Genomic DNA, 23,394 nt, shown 5'->3' on the forward strand with positions numbered 1-23,394 from the left:
GCTTTAGCTGAACTTTCGGCCTAAGAATTCCACCGGGGTAAAGGATATCCGCCGGCGTGCCAGAGCTGGAGTGGGGGAGGAGGGCTTCGTGAGCAGAATGGCGAGCTCGCCATTATGGCAGGATGTGCTCGCGTGTTTCCGGTTGTTGAGAAGTTCCGGTGACGTGACACGGCTTCACCGAGTCCTCAAAAAGTGCGTTAGAGTAAAGTTGCTGCTGATGTCGTTCCTGACAAGAAGTACGTGTGTGTGTGTGGTGTCATCGCCCCCGGGAAAATAATTTTAGGGAATGAACGAACCTTGTGTCGCCATAGTATATGCACACCATGACAAATGCAGGAAGAGATTACGCACGTTACAAACGCTGATACCATAGAGGGACGAGACACTTTTGTTGATCTTTTTGACACGTAGTTGAGAAAAAAAGATGGAGGCATGCTCGAAAAATTGTGCATCTCTCTTTTCTTCCTGTTTCGCGGTGTTACTCAGGAGGACATGGAGGGGTATAGCCGAACAGCCAAATAGCCAGCTCCGACATTAAGGAGCCAGCTGGGACCGCAAGTAGCTAAAGATGGTTACTTGTATGCACACCTGGCCGATGGCCCAATAAGGCCGAAACAGCTCTCCAGTACTGGCGTGGCGACGTTTGAGCATATATATATATATATATGGATAACTTAGTACAGATGGACGCGAAAAAGACAGATTACAAGTAACGCAGAGACTTTTGGGAAGCCATATAAGGATTGTCCTATTGAAGGCAGCGCCGACTGCCGAAGCGTCGATCCCTAAATGGAAATCTGGAAAAATCTCTGGAAAAAATAAACTGGAAATCTCTTTCTAGTACTTCCCATTTAATTTTCTTGTTTTCTTCATTACTTGTAGCCCCTCTCGCTCTCTCTTTCTCTCTCTTTATATATATATATATATATATATATATACTCATAGGTCGAGGGAAGTGCAAAAAATCAAACGACCACGAAGCTTTACCGTTGTGGAAGGAAAAAGACGCGGACAACAGATTTTAGGGAAGTTAGAAATACTAGTTCATTTAATGGGCAGAAATTAAAAGTTGAATGAAAAAAGGGTCGACGCTTCGTGAATATATGGTCGACGTTTCGACAGTGCCATTGTCGAAACGTCGACCCCTTTTTTCATTCAACTGTGATTTTCTGCCCATTAAATGAACTAGTGTTTCTAACTTCCCTAAAATCTGTTGTCCGCGTCTTTTTCCTTCCACAACTATATATATATATATATACGTCGCCCACCTACGCATTGCTGATGAAGGCCCAATAAGGCCGAAACAGCTGTCCAATGCTGGTGTGGCGACGTTTGGGACTTATAAACATATGTTCAACGTGCAGCCAAAGAGCCTAGGCTATTTTTTTCACTTAATACTTTACTGGCTTCGCACTGGGCTTTCAGAGGTGAGTTACTCACCCTGACGGGAGGACATCACGTTCCACGTGACCTTCCGCCGCCACTCGCTCAAACGTCGCCCACCTACGCATTGCTGATGAAGGCCCAATAAGGCCGAAACAGCTGTCCAATGCTGGTGTGGCGACGTTTGGGACTTATAAACATATGTTCAACGTGCAGCCAAAGAGCCTAGGCTATTTTTTTCACTTAATACTTTACTGGCTTCGCACTGGGCTTTCAGAGGTGAGTTACTCACCCTGACGGGAGGACATCACGTTCCACGTGACCTTCCGCCGCCACTCGCTCAAACGTCGCCCACCTACGCATTGCTGATGAAGGCCCAATAAGGCCGAAACAGCTGTCCAATGCTGGTGTGGCGACGTTTGGGACTTATAAACATATGTTCAACGTGCAGCCAAAGAGCCTAGGCTATTTTTTTCACTTAATACTTTACTGGCTTCGCACTGGGCTTTCAGAGGTGAGTTACTCACCCTGACGGGAGGACATCACGTTCCACGTGACCTTCCGCCGCCACTCGCTCAAACGTCGCCCACCTACGCATTGCTGATGAAGGCCCAATAAGGCCGAAACAGCTGTCCAATGCTGGTGTGGCGACGTTTGGGACTTATAAACATATGTTCAACGTGCAGCCAAAGAGCCTAGGCTATTTTTTTCACTTAATACTTTACTGGCTTCGCACTGGGCTTTCAGAGGTGAGTTACTCACCCTGACGGGAGGACATCACGTTCCACGTGACCTTCCGCCGCCACTCGCTCAAACGTCGCCCACCTACGCATTGCTGATGAAGGCCCAATAAGGCCGAAACAGCTGTCCAATGCTGGTGTGGCGACGTTTGGGACTTATAAACATATGTTCAACGTGCAGCCAAAGAGCCTAGGCTATTTTTTTCACTTAATACTTTACTGGCTTCGCACTGGGCTTTCAGAGGTGAGTTACTCAACCTGACGGGAGGACATCACGTTCCACGTGACCTTCCGCCGCCACTCGCTCAAACGTCGCCCACCTACGCATTGCTGATGAAGGCCCAATAAGGCCGAAACAGCTGTCCAATGCTGGTGTGGCGACGTTTGGGACTTATAAACATATGTTCAACGTGCAGCCAAAGAGCCTAGGCTATTTTTTTCACTTAATACTTTACTGGCTTCGCACTGGGCTTTCAGAGGTGAGTTACTCACCCTGACGGGAGGACATCACGTTCCACGTGACCTTCCGCCGCCACTCGCTCAAACGTCGCCCACCTACGCATTGCTGATGAAGGCCCAATAAGGCCGAAACAGCTGTCCAATGCTGGTGTGGCGACGTTTGGGACTTATAAACATATATATATATATATATATATATATATATAGTAGAAGCTTAAGAGGGCGGTTGTCCACGAGAATGAAACAGAAAAAATCAGAAGACGACAAAGAGCTTACAGGATATACGGTAAGAGAAGAAAAGAGTGGATTGGCACGAAATGATATAAATACAAAATAAACGAGACGTGAAGAACCGAAGTAGAAGTATTAAGTAAAAAATAAAAGGATTTATTATGAATTAAACTAGTTAATTAAAATGCCCTAACGGAAATTTACATGCAGTCTACGTTGCGGCGGAGCCTCCGCCTTCTTCAGGACAAAAGTATTAAGTGGCCTCGTAGCGCCACGTGGCGCGACCTCCTCCATTGTGACGTCACATTTGACTTTCGGAAGCCCTATGCGGCCACTTAATACTATTGTCCTGAAGAAGGCGGTGCCTCCGCCGCAACGTAGACTGCATGTGAATTTACGTCAGCCCATTTTAATTAACTACTTTAATTCATAATAAATCTTTTTTTTTACTTAATACTCCTACTTCCGTTGTCCGCGTCTCGTTTATTTTGTGTTTATATATATATATATATATATATATATATATATATATATATATATTACCGTCCTGACGAAGGCGGAGCTTCCGCAGCAACGTTGACTCCCCCCTTAACTTTCCACTAGTAAATAAATAACTCCCCCTTTTTCTACTTCCTACATCTTCGTTGTCTGCCTCATATTTTGTTAGTACCTATATATATATATATATATATTCAATAAGGATCAGGAGCGGAGACAGTCTTCTACAGGACAAGGTATAAAGGAGGAACTTCATTAAAAACTAAGAGGGGGTATCCGACGTTTCGACAGCAGCGCCGTCTTCAACAGGAATGGGATATTATGGTGACTATATATATAACTATATATACTAACTAACTAACTAATACTAATACCTATGTGTATATATGTATATATATATATATATATATATTCTGGCGTGGAGTAAAATGCATCCACTATGTAATGGACCACATACGCCGAAGTGTCACAACCCGTTTAATGCATGCACACCATTATACGATCATGAAACACAATAAGAAACAACAAACAAACAGCAACAAACAAACAATAAACGTGCCTTCCTATTTCCGAACAATCTAAAGCGCAAACAGAAAAGTTTCATGGGAACAATACACAAAAAGGGCGCTATTAGCTGGAAATTAATATCGTGCACTCTCTTTTTTATTTTGTTTCATTCACTGCAGTGTTCCATCGGAAATTACAGACAGAGAGAGAAAAAAAGAGAGACAGAGAGAGAGAGACGGTACAAAACCCGTAATTGATTGTTCGCGTCAGCACCGCCGTTGCTGTAATTGTTCACGCTCTCTCTTCCTTATATACCCCCATCTCCTTTTCCTCCTCTTTCTATTCCTTTTGCCGCACAGGGTAACATCTGGGACGCGGGTGCTTTGGTATGCGTTTGCTTAGCGCCAACGTTTAACACCCCAGCGTCGTGAACGTAGCATTAATGAGAGTACCAGCAACACTGCCAGTAAAAAAAAAAAAAAAGAGAGAGAGAAAGAGAAAGAAACAAGTAGGAAAGGTTGGATCCTTCATTATCCTGCAGTTGTCTCCTCGACGAGACTGTGCAAATTTATCTCGTGAAAACCTTTTTACTGTTCCTTTATTATCCGAAGAGAAATATCGCTCTTCTGCGTTTTGCTCGTTCACGGTACCGGGGCGTCAGAGTCTGTGTCAGAAGCCGATATATCGGAAAAGATTAAGAAGAGAAGGAAAAGCATTTCTTTATTAAGTTGATTTTTTTCCCCCTGTTTGCGCGGAGCGGTAGTTGGGATAAAAAAAATTGTTGCGAAATGATGGCCATGGATCGAAAATATTGAGCAGACTTTATCGCCACGAATCATTGGTCATCATCAGAGAGGGATAGTGTTTGGAAGTGCTATCGACTACATTTTAATTTATTCTGATCGCAATTGTAAAAAGACGAGGAGCAGTCTATGGTTGATTGATTGCTGAGGAAGCAACATCAAGATATTACTCACATTTTGGCACTACTGTCTGATGCGTATGGATGATTCTTTTCGTATCTATAATTAATGTGTGACAGATACGATTGTATTCCAATCCATGTAGGGCATAACAAATATTTCAAGTGAAGTAATGAGCAGCCAGGGACAACAGATTATCTGGGACACGCGAGCAACAAAATAAGCCTTGTCAGAATTTTATCGCTGAAGGACATGGTGAAGCAATCGGCTCCATTTCGTTTGTACACGTATGTAAGCTGCGTTGGAAAACTGCGACGCAAAGAGCAAATTATCTCAATGTTCTTTCGCCATGTTGTATGTGCTGTATACGTCAGACATGTACTACGTTTCCGAACATTACCATACAGGATATCGCTTACAGCGACATCCTGAACAGGAGCTATTTTAGCATAGTTGCCAACAGTACAGTTACAACGCGTCATGCGGTCGACGTCGATGCAGATAACCATAGCGTTTTCTCTCACCGTTGCAAAGTAAAAAAATAAATAGATAAATACGTGTATAAACGAATACATAAATGAGTAAATAAATGAATAAATAAAATGAACTTCTGCCGTGATCTCGCCCTCGACAAGCAGGTAGATTAACTTCGTTCAGTTGATAGATAACTTGATGCGTCGAGAAAAATAATCGGAACGGGTCTATTGGACAGCTGACAGCACCGTGCGCAGCGCCGTCCAGTGGGCGGGTTCCAGTGACTCATCTCGACATATCAAGTTATCTCTACACTGAACGAACTTAGCCCTGTCACTGTTAGCCCAAGACTGTTGTCTCGTTCCGTTGACGTTTTCGCGCATCGCATCCGCTTGCAGCGATACGAGAGCGCGCGTTAATCAATTCGCAAGTATATGCGAATTTATAACCCAGTATTTATACCACCAGCTCGATGTAATAAGTTTTCTTGATATAACCTGCATTCCCTCCGAAATATCGCATTAATATTCACTGCATTATAAATTACGATGTGCGAGCACGTACGTGTAATCAACCATCGTGTTTCTTGCAAGGTATGCGAGCTCGAGGATAATTACATTTCGGTGAGGGGCATAAACGTGGTTTCACACCAAACTCGATATAAATATTGAAAGTTATGCATTTCCAACGAGGAGAGACGGGTGATTATACAACCCTTAATTGGCACATACTTAATTCATGGAAAGGTGCGATATGACGCTGGCTAAACCTTCTCCGTAACATATTCTTAGGAGCCTGACAGGGACAGGGGCCTTGAGAGCCTGACGAGGGATTGACAATCTTGCAAGCGGGGGGTGCACCCACGTATTTCTTGGTTCATTCATTACAGAGTTTTAGTGTATCGTATGTTACCGACTTTGCGCACGTAAGGGATATAGCGTTGCTGGGCCTGCGCACGCGGAAAAACACAGAGAGTGCGCGCAGAATCACCACGCTATTCCTTGCGTACGCAAAGCCGATAGCGTACGATGCACTATTTTTTTTTCTCTCATTCCGTGTCAGCGCCGCGAAGCAACTGTGGCTACGAGCGGCGTACAGGCGTGGACCGATGGAGACAGGGAGGTTAGTACGCGTCCTGGGCCAACTTCACTGAGAACTGTGCCGACGACATTCGTCCGGACACCAACACCGGAAGTCAGGTGGTTTAACATTCCCTGTCCGCCCTTCTGCCGGCCTCTGCACGATTCCTCTGGCTCGGACCAGGGGGCTTAATCGCTTCATCGTCGTTACGGTCGTTGCAAGCTAACGAGTGGCGGGAAATTCAAAAAGGTGGGCACGTGACACATTGCGCGTGACGTGTACCACGACCTTCACGTATCGCGCGAAGAGCGCCGTGCACGTGTTTTATCACGTGTCCACCTTTTTCAATTTCCCGACACTCGTTAGCTTGTAACGACCGTAACGACGATGAAGCGATTGAGCCCCCTGGAGTGAGATGGCGGTCTGACCCGCTCATCCAGCTCGGAGTATCGGGAAGACCAGACAAAGACGCCATTAGTACTCTGAGGGGTATACTACTGAGAGGTCACTCGTGTATATGACTAATCTTTCCCGTCGTTGTTCCCTTGCACTAAACATATTCCCACAACCACCTTTTCTTTTCTTTCTTAATTTTATTCTTATTTCATTTATTTTTCTTTCCTCTTTGCGGAATAGCAAGCCGACGTCCCGTTTGGCTGAACTTTCCCCACTTTTTTTTTCCGTTGGTCTAATAAATACATCCCCCCCCCCCACCTCAGCCACCACGATGAATGGGCTCAAAAGCAGCTTGAAATGAAATCAGTTTCGCTACTGCATAATCAAGTCGATTAACCTTTACTGATCTGCCGTATAGGTGACTTAGATATGTGATGCCTAGTATTAGTGGGAAACAGAATGTCAACACGTTTAACATTCGGCAGGACGAACGCGTGCATCATCAGCATGAAAGCTGGAAGTCACAGAAAAGGTTAGCCAGCTGTAGGACTCGAACCCACATCTTCTGGATTGCCGGTCCAGGGCTCTACCAATTGAGCTAAGCTAACACATCTCCCCAGCGACTTCCAAGGGTGCGTCATCTGAAGGGACAAAACCAGCCACTCTCTCTCACTCATCCTCCTTTCACTCTTACATTTTTCTCACTCATATTGCATGACGAACTAGCACTGGGAACGTTCCCAGTGCTAGTTCGTCATGCAAGATCAACACCAACACGCCCGGTTTTTCACCTTGATGTCGGTTCTCACTCATACACACATTCATACGACGGGATCGACGCAAGCGGCAACTGTCGAACATGAGAGAACTGATGTTCTGAGGCTGGAACAACATAGAAAGGACAAACACATACAAAGGCTCAAAATGCCTAAGAAATTAACGATGAAAGATGGAAGTCACAGAAAAGATTAGCATGTTTGCGGCACGATAAGGATACGGAGGCGGCGGAATCGGATACATTCGCAGGCTCTGATAATGGACCTTTTTCACATAGGATAGAATCCTAGCGGCTGCTCCAACGAACCACGCTCGGCGCGCGTCAAAACAAATCCACGTGGATAGCACAAATGACCAAAAACCGGTCCGAAGTGGGACCGACAAGCTGGCGCCATTCGTGCGGTCTCCCCACTGGCCCGCACTTCTGTCGTTCCCATAGTGCGCCATCTAGTGAGGAAGGAAATAATCCCCTCCGGCGCCTCAAGGTCGTGCGCATGCGCATGGGCCATTGTGAAAAAAAGATCCAATTTCCCAATGATGCATGTCGCACTTATAGGAGCCATTACGCAGCTCGCCGGCAAGTGTCTCACTTCTCCGGGCACCTCCGTACCCACCCTCTATCGTCCGGATAGCGAATCTACGGATAAGAGAACCAAGTGCGGGAATGCGTGCATCCAAGCAGCACAATGTACCGAAAGTCGAGTGCAATAGGGGTGGACGGGTAGGTGGAAGGCCTTGAACAGACTCTTGAAGCTAAAGAACATTGATAAGACACATACCGTCCACCCCTATTGCACTCGACTTTCAGTACATTGTGCTGCTTGGGCAGTTTCTTATTTCAGCCCCTTCCTCGTTCCCGTAGAACAGGCCGTGGACCTTCCGACGTCAACGCCCGTCCCTGATCGATAGTCTGGGGGGCTGACATTCGCTGTTACTTCACTTCCCTCAGCAATAAACACAAACAAGAAAGACCAATGCTTCGTATACTCCTCCCGCAAGGCGACGTACGAAAAATAAAATAAATATTACATCCTTAAATAAAGTAAATATCAAATTTTCGGCGTTGCTCACTTGATGCTCACCTAAAATAATGTAATTCACTCTTAACGAGCCAGTCCCACCCAAGAAAATCTCGCTAATCAGGTCGATGCGCACTGATATCTCAGGGGAAAAGAGACACGGAGTACCATGATATCCTCTTTTTTTTTTCTCTTCCTGTTCTTCTTTTTTTGCATGTAAATCCACTCCTAATTATCATAGTCTTTGTTTTTCTAGAGGAGCGAGAACAACACAACAGAACCACTTTATTGCCTCTGTCTTCCTTCTTGCTTCACTCCGACCTGTCATTTCTTCACGCTCATATTAACCTCTTTGCAGTGGAGTATGGGTGGGTGGGGGGGATATATCTATTAGAACAAAGCGAAAAACAGCAGGAAAGGTCAGCCAAACGGGACGTCGGCTTGCAATTCCCAAAATAAAAAATAAAAACAAATGAAAGAATAAAAATAAATAAAAAGAGAATAATTCGGAAATATAGGGTATGCTAACAAACGGCGAAAGAAGGATGTGAGATGGATTAAAGAAAAAAAGATATTAAAATAAAAAGACGAGGTTAATGCGCTGAGGGTGAGAGCGATAATGTGACGGCACATCTTGAGTTCACAGGCCGTGCATGAGAATTGTGTCGCTGAGGAACGTCAAAACTGCTTTGGTCACAGACCGCTGTGTGGGATGTCGTACTGGGACAAGCAGAGTGGCCAGGGAAAACTCTGTGCACCGCAGCTCGCAGCTCGAGTATAGACGTCGTCTGAGCGTGGTTCGCGGGATGTCGAGTCTGTGACAGACGAGGAGAAGATGTGGGATATCAGCTTCAACAGCGCAAGCGGGGCATTTGGGCGAGTGGAGAAGACCCATATTACAGAGGAGCAGAGGTGTCCTGGCTCCTGGTAGGGTCCTGTGGCTACCACGGCGTAACATCCCATGTCATAATAATAATAATAATTAGGGGTTTACGTCGCGAGACAACTGAGATCATGAGCGACGCCATAGCGGTCGGTCTGTGGATTGCTTTTGCCCACCTGAGGGTTCTTTAACGTGCGATTAAAGCTCATCACACGGCACCCCGTATTTAACGTCCCTCGCGGAAGACGGCGTGTCTAAGAAACTTGTACCCTGCCACCAAGTTGCTGGCGTCCTCGGCCGGGTTCGAACCCGCGATCTCGAGATCAGAAGGTGAACACGCTACCGACCGAGCCACCGAGGCCGGTCGATGTCATAATGACTTTTCCGTCATTTATTTTTATTGTTGTTGCTGATGCTTCACTTCCGTGTGCCGAGCTCACACTCAACAGTGACCTGCACAGACCGCGAAACCTAACCCGACGCAATCTTTCTTCCCTCGAGATCTCGAGCAGCAATTAAAAGCCGGGCTCTCGAGTGCCCCTCGTGGCTGAGGATTACACGACTGCCGTAATTATCGTCGGTATCGTTAATGCTGAGCAATCACTCGGAAGCGAGCTTGTTTTTTCCGCTAATTAGAGGCCGATTAGTGGTATATACTTTCCGTATACTTCCGATGCTTCTAATTACCCGGGGGACCTTTGTTATCTTTAATGCTGTAGTGATGCCTCCTTTTTTGGCGATAAAAATCTGTTCTGTTATCCTTTGCATCTTGCGTTATCTTCAAACATCGGTGAGCCGCACGTTTCCTGACTTTTACAGCTTGCTTTTGTTTGTGCGTCATCCAATTAATCCTGCTGCATTAATCCATCGAATGCGCCTCGATGTGGCCTTTGCAGCTCAGTGGCGTTACCGCTTGAGACAACTTGGCTCTCCCACCTGCTGCCACTGTGGGGTTCTTGACGATCTGGAGCATATTCTTCTTCATTGCTCCCACTACCAACCTTCCCGAACTACACTCTCCGAGTCCCTTCGTCAGCTGGACACTCGCCTTTTCTAGGCCAGCAACGCTCTGCGCTCAAAGGTCTTCTGACATTTCTGGACACCATCGGACTTCGATCGTTATTGTGAAGGGGCTCGTTATTTTATTCCCCACCAGCAATGGTGTGGCGATGAAGCTCCCCACTCTCCAAAGCCAAAATAAAGTTGTTGTTGCGTCATCCGAGGTACAGTTTGGGACACGGTTGTCTAAAATCTCCAGCCCGCGGCCGAGCAGTCCTCTATCGGCGATGTCGCGCACGAAGGAACTGTACGAATATACTCTCCGAGGGGAGGCCACGCGCCGCCACCTGTCGGTAGGGAGAACCATCGGATACTCGGCGTCGTCTGCTAGAGAGAGCAGTTGAGCGCGGCCTCCCCTCGGGAAAGATATTGGTAGAGTTCCTTCGTGCGCAATATCGCCGATAGGGGATCGCTGGAAGCCAACGTGGCGGTTCTGCTCAATGCGAGAAGCTCTATGTTTTGCGCGTTCGCGGAACCGCCGGCGCTATCCTTTACGTGCGCAAATGCAATAAGGGACGATGCACTAAAACTGACTAATAATCACCACCTTCATCAGCATCGTCATCACACCATGACGAAATATCGTTTTTTTTTTGTTGTTTTTTTCACTTCTTTTCAGAATTCACAACGGAAACTTCACAAAATTTCACTTGATGGAAAATATGTTTCAAGCATCCATAACGGAACGGATTTAGATGTTTCGCTTGCCAGATCCGGAAATTTTGTATATCCAGCTCACTTGCAGACATCATACCAGACATGGAAGTGGTCGATCCTCTTTTCATCCCCTTTTCCCTTAACGACAATGCGCGAAGCTCTAGCCCCATTTCTCTTAACTCGATTACTCTCGAATCCGCCCTTAATTTGTTCTCGCTCTGCTGCACACACAGTTACAACTGCTTTTGTGCCTCAATTCTTACTACCTTTCTCGGACATTAAACGAAGTTTAGAAAAAAGAGCCCCGTTTGTTTCGCGTTTTATGACCATATTACACGCGGTACCCCCGGTACCTGCGGCACTTGAGTGCTAACGCCCAGCATTAATTTTATGTTCTCGACGGAAATGAAACAGGGGGCGCGAAAATGAACGGCTAATTCCGCCATTAAGTAGGCTTAGTTCCACTGATGTGCGAAAAAGAAACGAAGACGGGAGTGGAAGATGGAGGATTAACGTTAAAACGTTTCTTCTTTTTTTTTTTCAGCTTTACGCCAAAGTGGACACGTGTGTGCGAAAAGCACATTGACGTCATGCGACATCGTTAGAGCGGACGAATTCCCCGTGACACGGGAAGCTCGGAATGGCACTCCAAGCAAAGAGAATGTCTCATTGCCTCGCGACAGGCCAAAGCTGCGTCATGGGGCCGTGCCACGAATTTTCGACGGTTGTCCGCAGTATTTGAGCACCCTAAAGCCTAAAAGTCGTGCAACGGGGAGGCCGCCAGCAGCGAAACCGTCCTCGAAGAGAAAACGGACGAGTAGTGGTGGTGCGAGCTCGGCGCCCCTCATCCACGTTGGAACAGGATAACTCGGCGTTCAAGACCGACAGCTAGGCACGTCAGATGAAACAGAAGATGCGTTGCTATTCATAGAAACCCGTTGAAACTTGTCTGCTGTAACACTTGACCGCAATGCAGCCAGCAAGAGGCCATAATAAGACACATTCAAGAATTTGTCTTTTCTATGTGGTAGGAAAGTTTAATACGACGTGGAACGGTCAGTACATGGGCAGCGCCTCGAGAACAATCTTTACAATCTGTCTTTTCTAGGCTGCAGTGAAACTTGCAACAAGTCACGTCAGACTGATTCACATGTCTGCACAAAAGCAGTACACTTGACCGACTAAAGCAGAAGATGTGAGGAAAACTGTACACAAAAGAAACTGTACACACTGCACACAAAAGAAACTGTACATACTGCAGAGAAAGTTGGTACAGGTCCGTGCAACCTGCAAGATGTCACTTGTACCTCACATGTATGTCACACGCCCGGGTGCTAGCAAGAAATGGGCATAAATACTTTTTTTTAGTATTTAAATATAAATACAAAATACTTTGTAGAAATGGGTATTTAAATACTCTTCATAAATACTTTATAATATGAGTATTTAAATACAAAATATAAAGACAGAGTCATTAAATACTTTAACTACTACCGTAAATACTGTGAGGAAGATGTCATCTGGAATTACAGAAATAACGGTGATGATAACAACAAATCAGGAACAACAGCATTTAGTTGTTAGATTATCATGTCGATTTTAATATTAGAATTTTCATGTAGTCTGCATTTTTAGGTATCTTCTGTACTCCTTTCCCCTCTCACGTTGGGGATGAAGGAAATACGCGTCTGCGAAGATGCGCATAGAACAAAATAAAGAAAAAAATGGCGTTCCTTCACTAATTTCTTGCGGGCGATCTATCGAGCGGATTTTTGTTCTGAAAATGGCTACGATATCAGGTGACCGAAAGGAACTGATGTTCTCATTGGGAAAACTTTGTCGCTTTTATAATTAACAAGTTAATTAATGAAAGTTAATTAAGACATTGCCTTTGGACTTTGCTAATGCCCTCCCAGGGAGTGCCCTTCAGCATATGCTATATTGCAATTGATTTCAAGATTTGATTTTGATTTTCAAGATTTCATCTTGGAAAAAGTGTTATATATATTTTTTAAAAATATGTTCACAGTTAGCGTGGACACCCTGTATATTGCTGCACACCCGTGCACGTGCAAAGTAAAACAAAATTCATATACGCTGAACAACCTTATTTGGTTTGTTGTGCCAAAAAACCGTCCAAAACGGCCAGCTCAGCCCACGCGCGAACGTACGGCTACTATGCGCCAGATGCGATCGTCACCCTTTGCTGCTGATGCGCGCACCGCCGCGCGGCAGCTCGGGTCCCTAGGCTAACTTTCGGGCGGAGTTTCGTGACCAGAGAGAGTATCAAAAGACCGTGGTAACGCCACACCGCGCTCGTTTTAAATGCACTTAAATTCTTACCAACAGAGAACAACGACACGCTGCAAAAACGGAGTTCCAGTCTCTGATGCCATGACAGTTCAATACACGCGAGGCCAAAACCGGCAGAAGTGCGCGAAAAATGAGCTCCCAGCGCTCCCGCTCCGCAGCGGAACCGATCGGAACACGGGCGGCGCGCCGGCGCATAGGTCTATCTGTAACGGAGTATGGAGTAGCCTCGAACGAAGAGCGATTGGACGACAATACTATCGAACGAAGGCTACACCGTGTTTTCATTTATCAACTACTCGAAGTCTGCGTGCAGATATTGCAGAACTGGAGTACGTATTTTAAATTAATTGGTCGTATTGCTACGTTTACTGTTGCTACGTCGTACGTGTGGGCTGGTTGTAATGAAAATATCTAGCGCGACATCTTTGGGTATATTTTTCAAACGAAACACTAAACGGAGATCACTCTTGCCACGACACGGACACGAACTCCTTTCGCGAAGGTGCCCTGTGCAGCTGTAAGGGACCCTAATGAAGAGATCGGACGTGTCCGTATGTCAGGGTTATAAATAAGCTTCGAAGCTTATTTATAGAGTCACTAAATAAGCTACGCTTCAGAGTATCGACACTGAGTTCTAAGAGCGAGCATGCGCCATCTTGTTTCCGCGCTACGCTACCCACGGTCACTGCGCACTTCAGAGCCGTTTATAGAGAGAGTTTGGCCATTAGGAGGAGCCTAACTTAAAGCGCGTCATGCGACGTCACGACTGAAAGACCTTCCTCGTCGTGCTCCATTGTTATCCAGTCGTCAACCGGTCGCCGACGCCATATTGATGCTGATCGTTGTTTACAATCCAAGGAGAGAAGACACGTGCGACTTCTTGCTTCGAAAGCCTTTCGTCCTTGAACTGTTTCAGTTCGACAACAAAGCCCCCCTTATCCCTGGGGCCGGCGGGTCATAAGCCGGTTATTCCTGTAGATTACATTCAATGCGACCACGAAGCTGCTGACCAGCTGGCGGACAGCATCAGTATGGCGCGGACTAGATGGCTGATAAGCGGATTCCGCTCGGATTCAGGCTTTTAGGGCGGCGCAACGACGACTCTGACGTCAAAATAAGCTCCTCCCATGAGGCGGCAAACGATCAAAGAATGGCCAAACTCTCCCTATAAATGGCTCTGGCGCACTATAGCGCACGATGCCATCTATCGTGCGCGTATGAAATGTTCCTTTCGTTTACAAGCAGCAGTTGGCGGCCTTGAGCTCACCTTGACATCTTCGGGACGCTCTGGTGGACAATACATGGATTATCCCACAACAATCATACATGCTTCTCTATGCCACAGCGAGGATTACGTTAGCCGGCTTTGATCCTCAACTGGGGATCGTACCGGTGCGGAAACAAGATGGCGCTTCTGCTCTCCCTTGGACCTCAGTGTCGATACTCTGAAGCGAAGCTTATTTAGTCACTCTATTATTGAGTGAGTCTAGTTGTGACACAGCATTGCCTCCATGGCTTCTTCCTACCGGATTCCCACTTGCCACTGCACTTTCCTGATCCCACGCTTTTACTACTGAATAATTAATATGGACAGGTGAAAGCCTAACGCAAAGCATAGGATACACATTCCCACGGGGACACTCGTTCCCTTTTTCTCCCCCTAATCCGCGTTAATCCCTCCCTGCCCGAGAGCTGACAGCATGCCATTTTTAGCTTCCGTCCCCCCCACGCAGAATGCTTAACGTTAGTCATATAATCGTTACTTCTAACCCTTTGTTCCACAGTGTAGGGCAAAAAGGGTAGCGATGAGCTCCACCTACATTCTACGTTGTTTCTTTGGGTATAACTTGGTCTAGCTAAGAGGATTTTGTCTTCATATGGAGTTAAGGCCGTGACGTTGTAGGACGTGATGATGTTTTCGTCTTCGCAGTGTGCCATGGGGCAGCTTAAAGAGAACTTTCTGCAGCCGTCGGCTGGCTTTCAGATAGAGACTGTATGCGACTTAACAGTGGCGACTCTCTCCTTTTTTTGTTGTTGTTTTTTTGAGGCTGTGTGAACTGCAAAGCGACTGTGGTTATTCGCAGTGTACAGAAGTGAGCTGCTGGAGACAGTATACTGTGACCACGAGCCGCAGATGTTGCAGTCCCGTGGCATGATAGGGATTAGGATGATCGCTTTCCACGTCGAGACTCGGAGGTGATGCTTATTCAAATCAACGCACCGGCTGGGCTGTCTGATATTTCCGCTGGCCGCTGTCCCGCAGACTATAAAGATGGATGTCTGCACAGTTCCCACTGAAGTCGGCCCTGGACGCACACTAATCACTCTATCCCTTCCTTCCTTCCTGCTGTCGAAGTACAGACATATGTACAAAATACCGCCGAAAAGTAATTGAAATATTTTGCAAAATACTCCGCGTAAGAAGTATTTCAAATAGAGTATAAAATATTCAAAACTGAAAGTAATTTGAGTACAGTACTAAATACTGTAAGAAGTATTTAAGATACCTTAAAATACTTTAATATACCTGAAGTTACTTAAGTTCATAAATGTTAGCAGTAAATGAAACGCGCATTCCCAATGTGGCCGTATACAGGGTGTCCCAGCTAAATGTGACCATATTTATTTAAAATATATCTAGCACTTCTTCTGAGATGAAATCAATTGCAATATAGCATATGCCGAAGGGCACTCCCTAGGAGGACATTATCAGACTCCTAAGGCAACGTCATAATTAACTTTCAATAATTAACTTTTTAATTATAGAAGCTACGAAGTTGTTCCAATGAGAAAATCTGATCTCTTCGGTCACCAGATACCAAACCCGTTTTCAGAACAAAAATTCGTTCGATAGATCGTTCGCAAAAAAATTCGTGAAGGAACACCATTTTTTCTTTATTTTATTCATTGCGCATCTCTATAGAGACGCGTCTTTCCTTCACCGCCAACACGACAGGTAATAAGAGCACACTATCGCCTTTTGCGTCCTGGAAAAAGATTAAAAGAAAGCAGAAAATGCAGCCCAAGATAAGGGCAGTTGCTGATAGAGCCCCCGCATACATTTTTTGTTTTGTTTCCGCAAGTTAAAGCTAATCTTCGATGCATGAGGCGGTACTGTGCTCTTTCTCTCTCTCACACTGGCGGTAAAGGAAAGACGCTTCTTCGAAGATGCGCAATGAACAAAATAAAGAAAAAAAAGGTGTTCCTTCACGAATATTTTTCGGACGATCTATCGAACGGATTTTTGTTCTAAGAACTGCTTTGGTATCCGGTGACCGAAGAGCTCAGATGTTCTCATTGGAACAGCATCGTAGCTTTTATAACTAGAAAATTAATTATTGAAAGTTAATTAAGACATTGCCTTAGGAGTCTGCAAATGCCCTCCTAGGGAGTGCCCTTCAGCATATGCTATATTGCAATTGATTTCATCTCGGAAAACGGGATAGATATACTTTTAAGAAATATGATCACATTTAGCTGGGACACCCTGTATAAGTGAAAGGAATAAACTTAATCCGCCATGCTTGAGCATCTCTCTTTATTTGTAAGGTCTTGCTGTCAAGTAATGTTTGGTGAACCTTGGTGAACTCAAGTAAACTTTGGTGATACGTTCTGACCCAAGACTTCGTAATCCTTCCCGTATGTCATCTCAGGTCTTTCAACTTCTGGCGCGTTTATTGCTTTTGCGAACAAGGAAATAAATGCCGGGTTTCCCTTGTACCCAATCCCCTGGGGATTCACTTGACAGTGTGAATAGGAACCGTTTTCTGAAGAAAAGGCCAGGCGATTGACAAGTAAGGCCAAGCTTATAGGATCAGCCCCAGGAGGTTAAATAAAAAAAGGGGGATGTTCCAGTGAGCTGAAAATCTGGACACGGCGGGGAAGTGTGCTGCATACCACTTGACGAGGACGGAAAGTATTTTGGGCACTCAGTAGCGAATACTGAAAAAAGTATTTTAAATACTTTAACAATACAAGTCGCAAAAAGTATACATCTCTACTCGAGAAACGTCATCATGGCGTAGGCGGACAGACTGAAACCGACACAAATCGGAAGGGGAGGGCTGGGTTCCACGAATAGGCACTTGTTCGCTTCCTCCTATTGAAAGAAAAGTAGCACCGAAGGTCGCGCTGGTTTCAGAGACCATCGTAATCCCCTCATGACCGTGACTTTCGGGCGCGACCTTGTTCGCCCCTGACCTTTCTGCGTAGTTCAACTCTACCAAATTGGTGGCGTTGTCGAACACTATGACGTCCTTTGTTTACAAACAGGCAGAGGTCTATTAAGTATAGTACCAAAATATACGAAAAGGTATTTAGAATACTGTATTCTAAGTACGTACTCAAGATAGGTACAAGCCTCGTACGTCTCGTCGAGTCTCGTACGATACGTACAAGCCTCGCTCCATCTGTCCACATCTGTACGTCGCTCGTAGCCACAGTTGCGTCGCGGCGCTAACACGAAATTTATATTAAAAAAAAAGATATTGGAGTAAGAATGTCGCTTGAAGGGACTTCATGTTCAGGTTGTGCAGACGTCAGAGTGGAAAACCTGCCGGAAACCCCAGGAGAAGCCTGAGACAGCGCACCCGGTGGTGGGATTCGAACACATTACCTTCCAGACTGTATAGCGAGACTTCCGAGCTACCACCATCCACTATACGCGCCACGTCACTTCTGGGAACAATGTGATGCTTGAATGGTACGACCGCGGCAAATAATAATAATCGAAAGAAGAAAAAAAAAAGTGGGGGAAGTGTTCATAGTGCTTGTAATGCAAACAGGAAGATGACCGCGAGTGCAAGAACATGAGCAAAGATTGATTGATTGATTTTTAAAAGAAAAAAATGGAGATGGTAGTCTCGAGCCACTCGGGACTGGCATGAGCAAAGAATATGTGCATCCTGGCATCGCTTGTGTGCTTACCATATGCAAACACGACCAATTTTAGTGTACCGTATTTAACATAATCGTGTCAGCCTACTAGCGTAACAAAATGTTTACACAAACACGAACCTGTCTTGGTATAAGTTTTCAAACAAATCCGGACGCGAGAACTTGGTCTATCTCCCAGAAAGAATAGTATGTTGAAAATTATGTTATTATGAATGAAAAAGTATGTATGAAATCAAAGCTGAACAGGAAGACATGTACTGATGACAGAGCATCGACTAAAAGGCAGACGAATTTCTCATTCCTTTCAAAGTCCAAACCAAATCGGACGTCATCAGGGACTTCTTTCATCAAAGCCTCCGACATCGCACGACCTGTCATCTAAATTTTATGTCAACAAATTACAATAGCCAACCGCTCCACGCAACTTTCACATTCACTCTCTGTGTATTTAGTAGTTTGCGAGCGCTCAGCGTGCGTGCTTTTATTTTGCTGACTTCGCTCTGAATTTACGCATAATCCTGACATATTTGAGTCCGATTATGTATTCATGACGTTTAGTAAAGTTGGGGAGATCCTTGCCGAGTACTGACTGACAACGTCTCCCCGAACACAGCACAATTGTTTATCTTCTTTCAAAACTGCAGTCAGTCATCTTTGTTCAGGCAGGCAACTTTTGCACTATGTCTTTATAACCTCACCTTATTATGCTGCGAACACTTTAAAACTCCATGATCCATGATTTAAAATGATGATTTAAAATTACCATGATCGTTGAAATTGAAGTTAAAGGAATTTAAGACAGCTTTCGGATGGTAACGTCCGTTTTCATCCCCAATGCGCTATAAATGTGGTGGAGTAAGTTGTGGAGTAATTACAGCTTCTAGTTCCATAGTTTGCAGTTACTCCTCAGTTAGTCCACTGACCGAGAAATTTACTCCCCAACACAGCAGAGTGTCCGTAAAGTTTACATGAACTCTAGTGTTGAATGCAATTTAATCTCGAATGGGATTGATGGAAACAGCGTTGAGTGCTTTGGAGCAAAAGTTGTGGCAACGCATCTAGACCTCAAGTGGACTCACATGGCTCTCTCTTTCTCTCTCTTTTTTCTCTTATAGTGTAGTTCTCGATCGTTACCTTTATCAATGAAACATTCTTCGACAACGCACGATTTACCGGTGTTGGGGGTAACTCGTTACTGTAACCATATAAGCTACTTTTTCCGGTAACTTTTAACTTAACTCGTTGCTTTCGAGCTCTAGTAACTTGTTGAGGAACTCGTTCCACTTTTAGGTAACTTTGTGAGAATAACTTGGGGAGTTCCTTTTGTTCGATTCTCGTCTGCATCGCCCTCTGCGTCCTCCCTCTTTACTGACAGGACAGCCGCGTGCACGCCGGTAGGTGATAACGTGCACGGCGCGTCTGACTCCCTTGTTGTTACGCGGGCAACGTTACAAATTCTGTTTTGGTAGTACAGTTAAAGAGGCTCAGGTGACGCTCATTTTAGCGACGAGAAGTGTATCTATAATGCCGGAGGGCACTGCGTATAGCAGGATTAAAACTTGGCGCGGTTCTACGATCATATGCGTGGAGGACAACTCATGGAACATAAACTTTCAATGCCTGCTTTGTGCTTCGTTCAATCATCAAATCCCTCCCTAAATGAGTACATAAAGGTAGGCTCCTTTAGGCGGCTTTAGGATGTTGGTACAGTTTCCGTTTATCAAAACTATATTCAAACGTCTTGCGTAGCCCATTGTGAGTTCAAGATCTGAATTCATTATAGAAAGTTCAAAAAGCCATCCCCATATCATCGTCATCATGTGTTTCTCTCTCTCTCAAAAACTACAAAGTAAACATTAGGTAGCAAGTAACCTGAAAGCAGACTTGTGCGTAACGTGTTACTAGTAATTGCGTTACTTGTAATCAATTACTTTCTTGAGTAATTTTTCGAGTAATCAGCCTTTTCGGAGTAATCGATTACTCAGTAACTGATTACTTTTCGGGCAGAGATTAACTTATCTTTCAGATGTTCTGCCCCAAGCCAAGCCCCCTGGTCATCGTAATAATCGTTCTGGAATTTCAGTGTCTCTCTCCCTAATCCCTTCCTACATCAGTGTGGCGGTACCTGAAGCTTTGGAGGTTTAGGAAGTCATGGGGAAGTTCCACGCAATGTTCTTCCACAATCGGGTCAACTTCTTCCCGGGCGATAAATACAGTAGACGTACAGATCTACTAGAGTCACTAAGATCTACCTGTCCTAGGCGTTTTCGTTTGTCGTGTCATTTCAGCTGTTCCGCTGTTAAACTTTTTTCTTTTCTGAGGCACACAAAGACGAGTATAATTTGCGTGAATGCAGAGTAACGACCGGAGTAACGCGTTACTTTTCTACTCGTTACTCAATTACATTTGGAGTCGAGTAATTGATAATGGTAATCAATTTCTTTTTTCGAGTAACGGGCACAAGTCTGCCTGAAAGTAACTCGTTACCTGTCCAAAGTAGACCAGGAACTTCAAGTTCATCTTCATTACGCGTAACTTCGTTAGTAACATAGTTACATTTTTTGCATTGTAGTTGAACTGGTAACGAGTTCATTTTGTCGAGTATAACCTCCCCATCTCTGCACCGCCCTACTCTCACGGAACACCCCCCAGCCTGCTCAAACTTGATTTCAGTCCCTCACTATCGAATTCTTGTTATACACTATGAGGTATACAAAGAAAAAAAAAAAGGTAATCTAGCAACTATGACACTGGATTAGCTATGTCTGTCATTATATCGGAAGAAAGGTAACGACATTGAAACTGATTACAGCCATTCTGCATATGTTTCGCAACTGGGAACAGCGGAAAGCAAGCATTCCTGATCACGTGACGTTAGTTTTACGTTTGCCTTGTTTAAACGCGAGGTTCCGCTCGAATTCGTTGCCCGTAGCATTTCACTGAGTTTCAACGACGAAAGGACCTTGACACGGAAAGTGTGCAGCGGTCCGTACCACCATCACTGCCTTTACAGCAGTCCTTTCGTTCTTTTCTATAGCTAATTAGAACTCGTCGTTAGAATCAATTTGTTTAATAGCCTGCAACAGACGTCTTTCATAATTGTCTATGCAGTGAGCGCGGCGTCTCTCACCTTGAAGACGCCATGGGACATTCTCTTACCACTGGACAAATGGCGTTTTACTCATTCGGTTCAGGCGCAACACCTCTCCTCCTAATAGAAGGAATGCTCAGGAGACCCAGACACGTCATTTCGGCAGGCGCAGCTCTGAGGGAGACTTTGTGATTGGTGCTAGTCTGTTATGGCACGCGATGAGGGTGGGTTGCCGAACAGCCACTAGGTTGCGACGTGAATAGGAAGTATATCCGTTTTACCTAAGAACTGCTGAATGACTTTCCTAAGCAAAGAATCTTCGCTACGTGGCACACGTGTGTCGCTTCTTTTTGTAGAAAGGCCGCACGTATTAGCAGACTAAGCCTAACATGGAGGCAGCTCCTTGCTCAGCCGTGTTACTAAGAAGGTCGACGTCACGCAGCTCTATCGGTTACAATCAGGACAAGCAGATCAGGACCAGAAAAAGGCCGCAGGGGCTTAGCAAGAGGATTTGTCTTTCAAGGCGTCGAACTAATTCTTCTTAATCTCGCCTTTGGGATCAGGTGGTGTGCGTCCTCGTTGGGTCGTTGTCTCCCCCTTCGGTGGCGTGGGCTAGCAAGGAACGAGGCAAGAGCGTCATTTGGCGCACAAATTGTTGACGTCGGGGACAGCCTTGAAGGGATGAACTCGATTCAGACTGGTTAGGTTCGGCTGGGAGGCAGGCGTCGTTAATTGGCTGCGTTGCGAATTGGGATCTTCTAGCTAATTACTATAAGCCTAAGGCAAGACTCGTGGCTGTTAGATTGAGTCGTTCTTTCCAACTGCCAACTGTCAACGTTGCGGGTTGTGTACTAAAGAAGAAAAGGTAGAAGTGTTTGAGAGGAGGAACTGCGTTGCTTGGTCTGTATTGGTTCAGCGAGCTCTACTTGCCGTTTCCTGTGCGCCGTTTCCTCAGACGCTTTCAGACATATGTCGGCACAGTTCCCTTAGAAGTTGGCCCAGGACGCACATTCCCCCAGGGCGTCAGTCGTGACGTTGCCCACATCTGTGAGGCCGACAACGGCGAGCCCTTTCACCATCACCATCACCACCACCTGTGCGCATGATGTTCCGATAGACATCGGTACTGTCTGGTACGTGTTTGACTAGTCGATGTTATAATAATGCGCATCGCAGTGGTAGGCGAACAGAATATGAATACAATGTTCACCACTTCCTGGGCTTCTACATCTGCACAGTTCTCGGTGTTTTGTAGGGCTGGACCTGAGCTCCGATGCCAAGCGCCTCCATCACCCCCTCGTCCTGCTGCGTTCCTTATGCATACGCTTCGACCGAACGTCCGGTGTAGCGATCGCTTGCTGCGCAAACTAGGCAAGTGTGCTTCCCCCAAATGTGGCCAATGTGGTGTCATAGAAGACTTGGAACACGTCCTCGTCCACTGTTCGAAATACGTCGACAGTCGCAGAGGGCCTTAGAAGAGAGCTTCTCTCGTCTGGAATGCCCGCCCTTTCGACGCTGCGAAAATTTTAGGGCCGTGGCCAGCACACCATAAAGCGGCCGCATTCCAGGCTCTCCTGCGGTTCGGGAGTCAGCCAAGTTGATTAGTGCTTCACAACTTGTGACCAGACCTCGGCAGTTTTGACTTTCGCTCACTCAAGTTCACTCACCACCCACCCAGTTCTCGGCTCGCTCACTCACGCTCACAGTCTGCTCAGCTCTCGATTCACTCATTCACGCTCACTCACCGTCCACTCAGCTTTGAGCTAGGTCAGTCAAGTTCACTCACCACCCGCCTTGTTCTCAGCTCGCTCACTCACCGTCCTCTCAACTCTAGGATCGCTCATTCACGCTCACTCACCGTACGCTCAGCTCTTGGCTCGCTCACTCAAGTTCATTCACCACCCGCCCAGTTCTCAGCTCGCTCACTCACGCTCACTGACCGTCCGCTCAGCTCTCGGCTCGCTTATTCACGCTCACTCGCCGCCCGCTAAGCGTCTTACGGTCTTAC

At 45.8% G+C, this 23,394-nt stretch overlaps 1 protein-coding gene across 1 annotated transcript in view; it reads left to right on the top strand.

Moving 5' to 3' along the window:
• Nucleotides 1–23,394, top strand: part of LOC135391861 (allatostatin-A receptor-like) — a 98,925-nt gene that overhangs the window by 64,118 nt on the left and 11,413 nt on the right. The gene's annotated exons all lie outside the window — the stretch shown is intronic.

This window comes from Ornithodoros turicata, chromosome 4, assembly GCF_037126465.1.
Source record: "Ornithodoros turicata isolate Travis chromosome 4, ASM3712646v1, whole genome shotgun sequence".
In the NCBI taxonomy this organism is placed as follows: Eukaryota; Metazoa; Arthropoda; class Arachnida; order Ixodida; family Argasidae; genus Ornithodoros; species Ornithodoros turicata.